This window comes from Panthera tigris, chromosome A2 (genome assembly GCF_018350195.1).
Source record: "Panthera tigris isolate Pti1 chromosome A2, P.tigris_Pti1_mat1.1, whole genome shotgun sequence".
Classification (NCBI taxonomy): Eukaryota; Metazoa; Chordata; class Mammalia; order Carnivora; family Felidae; genus Panthera; species Panthera tigris.
In genome coordinates, this window is record NC_056661.1 from 123,772,892 (window position 1) to 123,780,016 (window position 7,125).

A 7,125-nucleotide genomic window follows, 5' to 3' on the forward strand; every position below is an offset into this window, starting at 1 on the left:
TTATGCCGTAATGCAGTCAGAAAACATTTGCCTGGGGCGCCTGGGTGGCTCAGTCGGTTAAGCGTCTGACTCTTGGTTTTGGCTCAGGTCCTTATCTCATGCTTTGTGAGATAGAGCCCCTCATCGGGCTCTGTGCTGACAGCACAGAGCCTGCTTCAGATTCTCCCTCTCCCTCTCTCTCTCTTCCCCTCTCCTGCTCTCTCTCTCTCTCTCTCCTTCTCAACATAAATAAATGAATATTTTTTAAAAGTTGGGGTAAAAATTCAGAGCTGTTTGCAGCTGGCACTTCCGTGACTACAGCTTTGTCTCAGCGGGTGAAATGAGGTGGGATTTGCAGTGGAAAGAGCAGGTGGGAGGTCCCTGAGATAGTCCAGGTGAAAGGTGAAAGACCCCCAGAACTCGGAGGTAGGAAGGAAAAAGCAGAGAACTGTGTCACAGACTGAATGGCAGTTAGGCAAGTTTCTGGCTTGAGTGATGGGCGGTGACTATGCTAGTGTGTCACGTAAGGAACACTGGCAGGGGGCAGGTTTATGGAAATTTCTATTGTAAAAAAAAAATGTTTTCTTTACTTCCACAGACATCCTGAGCATTCACATGCAGACATGGTCCTTAAGACAGTTACAGTCTAGAACCTGTGACTTGTGGTAAACCAGAGGAGCACAGAGTTGGCCGTGGAACCTCGGAAAGCCCAATTTGGGGTTTTCTGCTTGGGTATAGGTCAAGGAAGTTTTGCTAGAGAAAGTGACTTCTCAAATAAGCATTGCTAGGCTAATTAGGCTCTACTTATTCCTTCCTAGGCTGAATGCAAAAAAGTGCATGTGTGCACACGTGTGTGTGTGTGTGTGTGTGTGTGTGTGTTGGCAGGGATGGTGTGGTCTGGAAGTTTAAGGCACAAGTCATGGCGCAGATAAGGAAAAAAATAAGCAGGCAGCCTGGGAGTGCAGAGAACACCAGGTTTTCGGTCCTGCCGGGGTTCAACAAATTCACAGAACTCTTCTGAGCTGTGCCGGTGTAGCTCACACGCTCTGAGAGACTTTGCAAGCTTCCTTTGATTTCTGGTGGGGTGAGCACGAGCAGAGACTGAGGAAATGTTGGCATTTTGTTATAAGCCCTCTTTGCTTCCTGTACCTAGGTGTGTTTGAGTTTCCTTGATGTGTCTTCTGAGCATCTAGAAAGGGAAAGAAGAGGGAAGAGGCTTCTAATGAGACCGTTCTATCTGACCTTCCGTGTTGAACTGTATAGTGAGGAGGGCCTTTCAGACCCTCTAGGCACTGCTTGCTTTTATAGACCTGGTCCAAGCAGTAACCACGGCTTCTACTGAGCTGGCTGACGGTAGGAACAGAGGATGCTTAGGGTCCAGTGTCACAGTCCTAGTGTCAGCAGGTCTGGTCACACCTATGGGTAAAAGGCCTGGAAAACATAGCTCGCCTAGAGTTCTGGTTGGAACGATCTTGTCATGTTTTAGCCACGTTATGTCATAATCCAGCTTATGCCTTAAAAGCTGACATAAACTTCTCTGCTTCCTCCAACTGGAATTTGGCTTACTAAGTAATTCTTCTGGGGGGTTCTTTGAGCGGTGAAATTTTGGGCTTTAGGAAATGTTTGTGGTGATGAAAAAGTTTCACTTTGGCTCCGGGAGTGTAAATACCATTTGTTATATTGCCATTTTCACCATGTTCCGACATGTAATTTAAAGAATTGGATCCTGAACAGCTCCTTCTGGCTCGGGTGCTTAAGCAGGCATGAAGGGGCGAGGAAGGCAGCAGGAAGCTTGGCCAGATCCCTTCCTGCACTGTGCAGGCTGCTTTGGGAGCCTGTGATGTGAGGTGTTCCTGCTGGATCACCTGCACACTTCTGGAAGAAGGCGGTTCAAAGGATTCTCAGTACAGATTCCCACTGCCCTCCTGGAAACAGCCAGACCAGGGGCACTCAGTCTACGGAACTTGCTTGCTCACTTAACTTGTTCTCGGAACTAACTGGCTGTGATAGGAAATTGCAGTGGGAAGAAAGAGAAGATTAAAAGGCAGGCTTATCCATAGCATCTGCCACTCCTATCCAGCCCGAAAACCTCAGGGAGGACGTAGGACAGGCTGCTTGATCATGCTGAAAAGCATTCTCCACTCTGTTTCCTGTGACGACATTCCGGGAATATCTGTTTTCATAGAGCAGCCCAGCCTGAGCGATTTCATTTCCATGATGGAGCCACACGGCTATGCTAATTTTGTGATTCCCTGAGATGCATGGGGGAGAATCCTCCCAGTGGTCTGTTAATACATTAGGCCATCCCGTTCAAAGGTGCTGGCGGGTGAATTTAGACTCTAAACCAGTTTTGGTTTGCCTGTTGAGATCCCCCATCATTTATGGCATGAATGTCTTGCCCTTCTTTGCTCTGTCGTTGGCTCGGGTCACAGACTGGTAGGGTTGCTTTGGTTAAAGGAGATAAAGATAGCGGCCAGAGGAGCATCCCAGAGGAACCAGAATGTCCAGCGGAGCTGGGAGGTGTTTGCTGTGTCTAACTGTTCCTGAGGATCGGAGTGGATCCATCGGCTTCACCCTTCTGTTTGGGAATAGAGACGGCAGCAAGGGAGGGAAGGCTTTTTCCGTGATGATTCTCTAAATTTGCTATTTATTTCCTTCAGTTTTACTCTGAGGGGAAAAATATCAAGGAGCAATATGGTATACACATTTTAATATTTTGCGCTAAAATAACTTGGGTAAAATAAAAATTGTTTTCAAATTTTGGGAATTTTATATTTCAATGGATTCAAGTTCTACCCAGTATAATTTATTGAACGTTAAAATTTTCATATTTAGTTGATTTCAAGTGCATACATTCTGAATGCAATTTTCCAAAGTAAAACTTGTTTTCCTTGAAATTGGTTCCATGATTTACTGTTCATATGACTATGTTCATTGGGACGTCTGTTTTGTGACAGCAAATGTATGGAAATATCTGTCTAAATAATGTATGCGCATATTATTTTTCTCCTATAACAGCGTTTATTCTCTTTTCATCACTAACGCATGTGACTTCATTTGTTTCTGCTCTTCCAAGTACAAGTGCACAATCCTTTCTCCTGGGAGGGAAGACCAGTAGGAGACAGGGTGAGGCTGTGAGGCAAACTGCAAACATGCAACAGATACAACCGTGTATGTGTACCTTTCTGCAGCACAGCCCAAGAAGGGCTGCAGCATGCAGGAACCATGCAGGGGTAGCCTAATCAATGTTGCCTTCAGACAAATGGAAGGAAATAAAATCCAGTTTTCAGATTCTCATCCTATGAACTGCATAGCCTGACCCACATCACCTCTGGGAATGTGCCTTTTATGACACAGGCGAACAGAGTCCCCATGTCTAAAAACCTCCACTGAGCTCCTTCAAAGCTGTGATCTGTCATCTAGATGGCTAAGCTGTTAGGGGTAGGAGCAAAAAGGGGTAAGAGGGCCTGGCCCTTCTGATGGCATATGCTGGCTGGATGGCAGGGATTTTGTAGGCCTGGGCCTACCTGGTGCTTGGACCCTGGGTGTGAGCAGGTGCCCCAGGTAAGCCACCATAGGTCATGGGCACAGGTGTGTACATGTCTGGGAAGGCGTTCCTGCCAGATGTCCCCTGAGCCTGTAGAACTGGCCTCCTGCTTTCTGCTCATGCTTCTTCCCTGGTAGAGAGGAAAGTTTTCCCTCACAGATCATAGGATCTCAGCGTTTCCTGCCAAAGTCCCAGAAGCTGGACTAGAGCATGCAGGGCCAATGGCAATTCTTCCTTGGGAAGAAGCAGATAACAGTGTGGCTTCCAGAGAGGTTTTACCAGGAATGCAAATAAACTATCTCGTCACTATTGACTTGTGTCCCCTTCCCTTCTACAGGAGCTCCTTCCTCTCACCTTTCAGTTTTGTCCCTTTATCTTACTTCTCTCCTCCTCTCCCTAAATGGAGTTTTCCCGTGCTTCCCTCTCCTTCTCCCTGATTGCCATTCCAAACTGGCCTGCCCTCCTGGCAGCATCTTATGTTCCAATACCTTCCTGGCACTTTTTTAAAATGTAGCTGACCTAGGGTCACCTGGGCTGGCTCAGTCAGTTGAGTGCCTGACTCTTGGTTTGGGCTCAGGTCATGATTTGGGTTTCGTGGGTTTGAGCCTCACATTGGGCTCTGTGCTGCCAGTGTGGAGCCTGCTTGAGATTCTCTCTCTCCCTGTCTTTGCCCCACCCCTGCTCATTTTCTCTCTCTCTCTCTCTGTCTTTCTCTCTCTCTCAAAATAAAATAAACTTTAAAAAATGTAGCTGGCCTGGTTCTGTTCCCTCAGGAATCAATTTTTTGAAAATATATTTAAGCTGCTCTGAGGTCTTACCCGTTATCAGTGTTAGGTACCATATTTCCATTTTCCTTATCTTCAGTCCTCTGGCATTTAACATCTTTAAGCAGTAGTCTATTTCTAATGTAGGCATTTAAGGTGCTATATCAGATCAGAAGGGAAGATATTTAGAGAGCAGAACATTCTGTTGCCCCCCAGCAGTGTAGATGCAGTGTAGACACTATCTCCATAGAGGACTGGCTTTGTTTGCCTTAGAGACCTTTTTGAAACTTATTTCGGTTGTAGAGCATTCCTTCCGTTTTTATGCAGAACATCTATAAATTCTGATGTCAAACATTCATCGAAGAAAGAATTATTCCATTTGCTCCATTTTTGTGTCCTGACCCGCATCCCCCTTCTGATGAACAGTGGCCTCAATTATTTCCCTACAGCAATATGAGTGAATTTTGCAAAATTTTTCCTTCTAAGGATCCTGGATGAAATTCCAGGGATATGGCATCACAGTACAACTCAGTAAACACAATTTTGTTGCAGATCGTAAAGATAACGTAGTTCAATCGGTTTTCTGATCCAAGAATAATATATAAAAGTTATTTGCCGTCCCTAGGAAAGATGGCTGATCTCTTGAGCCAACTCCAAGTAAATTTGAGTGATTATTTCTGGGCCGTATTGGAGACTGCAAAGCCTTTCACGCACTCTGTTGGAAAGAGGGCCATGAGCTAGTAGCAAGGTCTTCACAAGAGGAGGACCAGTTTTATTTGCCCTCCTGGACCTCATTGATGGGCTCGACTCCATGGCTACCCAAGATCACCATTTAATCATCAGTAAAGACATTCTAAAACACACACACACACATACACACACACACACACGATGACAGAAATTCACTACTCCTTTAGGAGTCTTTCAGATAGAATTTTATGTTCCATTCGACCTTTTGTTTGAGATCCAGAAATTCCTGAACATAAAAATGTAGTGAAGCAGCTCAAGCTGCTTGTCAAATTGCAAAGTGGAAACCTCAGCTTACTACAAATTGGTCTAATTAAACCTTATTAAAATTGGTACCCTGGGGTGAATTTTTATCCCCTGCACAAAGGATGACATTGCAGATTTCCACACACTATGCAAGCAAGTGTGATGCCTTTATGGGTGAATTTTCCAAATGGGGGTGGCAAATGTGTCAGGGACAGCATCCCTGAAGCACATGGGAATGTATAACTGCTCAGTAATTGCAGTTTTCATTTGGGCAAATTAAATGGAAGTGAAACAAAAGCCAAGTCCTGTCTCTGCAGTGTCTGTGCAAGCCAGACTCAGGCTGGGGACCGGGGCCAGGCTGTCAGAGGTGCTCCAGGGAACACAGCTGATCATTCTCTCCACCACCTCCCACTGTCCCTCATCTCACTTGGTCTTCTCCTTCCCTGAAAGCTCAGGGGGGATCTTAATGGAGGGAAGAGAATCCCATCAGACAAGGTCCCTCTGCAGAGGTGGCTGCACTGACTTTTTCCGACAAGCTTTCATTCTAATGTGACTGCTCATCTGCCGTGAGGACACAGTATCTGCTGGAGCTAGACCTAAGAGAGCATGGGGAGCTGTCATCACAAGACAGGACACGCCACTGTCTGCTTCTTCCACAGAGCCCCACTTCGTTGTCTTCTTCAGCTGCCCTTCAGGGCCAGGAACAGAGTCACCCACCGTGGGAACAGTGAGAGATGGAGACTCGTCATAGCGGGGAGTCCGTGAACATGGGGCATTACACCCGACACAGGACCACTGCAAACAAGTAGCCTCGTCTCTTCTGCACACTGTGTTCTCAATCCCAGGCTCAAGCCAGCCAGCTGCCTCCTCACCACCTCCACTTGTAAGTCTAACGGGCATCTCAAACTAAAGCTAAAACTCTTTATATTCGTTCTTCTCTCTAAATTCTCCTTTCAGTTCCCTACAATTCAGTAAATGGAGGACGCTTCTAGTCGCAAAGCCTCAGGCAAGGGCTTACTTGGAGGAGTTTTATTTTGGAAAGGGAACCCAGGGAACAATAGTAAAGGACTGGGAAGAGTCACAAGGAAAGAGGGAAATCCTGTCCAAGGGAGTACGGCTGAGCTGGTTACTGCTGTGGGCTCCTGGGGGCTTACTTTCAGTGGATTCTCTCTAAGGAGGGTGCATATTACCCACCTGTTCCAAAACACCACTGGCCAAAAGTTGCCCTTGTGGTGTGGACTTCCTGGATCTTCCAGGCTTCCACAGGTGCCCGAATGTCTGGGGCAGAAAGGGCAGGAGATGCAAAGTGCAGTGAGGCCAAGGTGCTGCCGGGCTACGCCCACTGCAGTTAGTTGCCATAGCAACTGCTGGAACAAAAAAGCAGGTGGAAAGGTTCTGAGAAGGAACAATAGCTTGGAGCCGTCCTTGACTCCACACTCTCTGTATCTCATATTTCACTCATTAGTAACTTCTGTCAACCCTACTTTTAAAATACATCCCAAATCTGACCATCTCTCCCCATCGCACAGCTCCTGCCCTGGTCCAAACTGTCAACCTCTCTTATTATTGTAAGAGTTTGCTGATGGTGCTCCCTCTCCTACCCTTGCTTCCCTTCTCCCCACCCCCACCCACCACCCAATGCACCCCGAGAGCAGCAGCCAGAGTAAACCTTTAAAAGCTCTATCAGAGTATTGCTTGTTTCCTTTCAAAACCCAGCAGCTACTCATCTCAGCTGGAATAAAACCCCAAATCCTTCCTAGGATCTACAAAAACCTGTATGTTTTGGCTCACTGCTCCCTTTCCCATCTTATCTTATCCTTTCCCCCTCTAGTCCTGCTCCAG

At 46.5% G+C, this 7,125-nt stretch overlaps 1 long non-coding RNA gene across 1 annotated transcript; it reads right to left on the minus strand.

The window, feature by feature from the left end:
- Positions 1-939: 939 nt before the first annotated feature.
- Positions 940-6,616, minus strand: LOC122236449. The gene is made up of 2 exons (XR_006214516.1): positions 6,478-6,616; positions 940-1,168 (listed from the first exon to the last, which is right to left on the minus strand). It is a non-coding gene; the product is annotated as an uncharacterized LOC122236449 (long non-coding RNA).
- Positions 6,617-7,125: the final 509 nt, after the last annotated feature.